Here is a 1,639-nt window from a genome sequence, read left to right on the forward strand (position 1 = left end):
ACTGAGAGACTCAAAAGTCACATCAATTCACCTCACATCATATGCTGGGAACTAAATCCCAGTATTGGGTGAACTCCAGGTCCCGGTGAAGTACAAAGGACAGTGGACACTTCCATTGATTGTAGTGAAATGGGACAGACCTGCTTAGCTAGGCCGGCGGTGGAAATTGGTAGCTTGAAAGAGAAGCCAGTGGGAAATGCATCCCTCTCTGAAATATTAGACACACACAAAGATCTGTTTAGAGATGGATATGAAAGGATCTGTGGCTCCAAAGTCCCAAATGCTTGACACAGTAGAGGATGTGGCTCATCTGGTAAAGAACAGAGGTATTTCTCAGATTGATAAATATCTGCAGAGAGCAGGATTGGGCTTTGGGCCTCAGGTCATTCCCAGGTCAGCTAAATAGCTGTGGAACAAACATTTGTTGAGCAGTTGAAGCCAGTCTCACAGGTCTGCTGCCTCCTCTTCACCAGCTTAATTGCAAGCTGATGCTAAATGGATTTAATTTCTACAGAGTACTGTGCCTAGTATTCACTGCTCTTTGCAACACTGAACTAGGGGTGTTGTGATATACTGATATTGACAGTAATTGCATTATTTAAAAATTAAATATAGTTTTAGGGGTGTCACAATATCACAATAACATTGACCATACACAGGCGTTAAATCCTTACAAATAATTTATGTTTTATTCATCCTTAACACTGGAGGGCACCATAGCCAGGAAGTTTTCATGAGGATTTTGTATATTTATAATGTAATGTATGTATGTATGTATATATATATATATATATATATATATATATATATATATATATATATTAGTGGTGGGCCGTTATCGGCGTTAACGTGCTGCGTTAACGTGAGACTCATATCGCGCGATAAAAAAAATATCGCCGTTAATCTATTCTCAAAGTTGGGTTGGGAGCTGGGTCTAAACTACGCAAGATATGATGACTTTCACCTTGATATTTTAGCGCGGATGACGTATATCTAGTTGAATTGCACTGTAGGGGGCGAGAACAAGTCTTCAACTTCTGTGAAATGACCACATCAAATGAGACGTGCAGACATGGATGCAGTTATGAAGCCGCTTCAGGGCAGGTGCGTGCGTTGCTAGACCCTTTTTACTGGGGCACGTGCCCCAGTGAAAATATGCTGTGCCCCAGTAAAATCTCAAGTTTGAGTTATAATTTACTTTGATAATCCCGAAATAAAGACATTAAACTATATGCAACAACTGAATTGACGCTTTTAAAAGCAACGCAGTTTATTGGAAGACTATGCACGCAGATAGGCTATCCATACCCGCGCGCCTGTGTATTTTACTGGAACGCGCACGTCGTACAGCCTTTTGCGCAGAAGTACTTGGTTACACAAGTTTGTATAGTTAATTGTGTTGTAAATGCAATTGTCAAGCAGTTTGTAATGCATTTTGGAAACAGGAGATGAGCGCCTGGTCTAATGCGCCACCTGGCTTGAGAAACCCGTTCTCAAAGACTTACTTTTAGTCATTATTTGGGTAGCACACATATTCTGAATGCCTTCATCAGAATTCAAATTAGCCATTTTAATCTAGATTAATCTAGATTAATTTCAAGACTTAATCTAGATTAATCTAGATTAAAAAAATTAATCT

This window comes from Garra rufa, chromosome 20, assembly GCF_049309525.1.
Source record: "Garra rufa chromosome 20, GarRuf1.0, whole genome shotgun sequence".
NCBI lineage: Eukaryota > Metazoa > Chordata > Actinopteri > Cypriniformes > Cyprinidae > Garra > Garra rufa.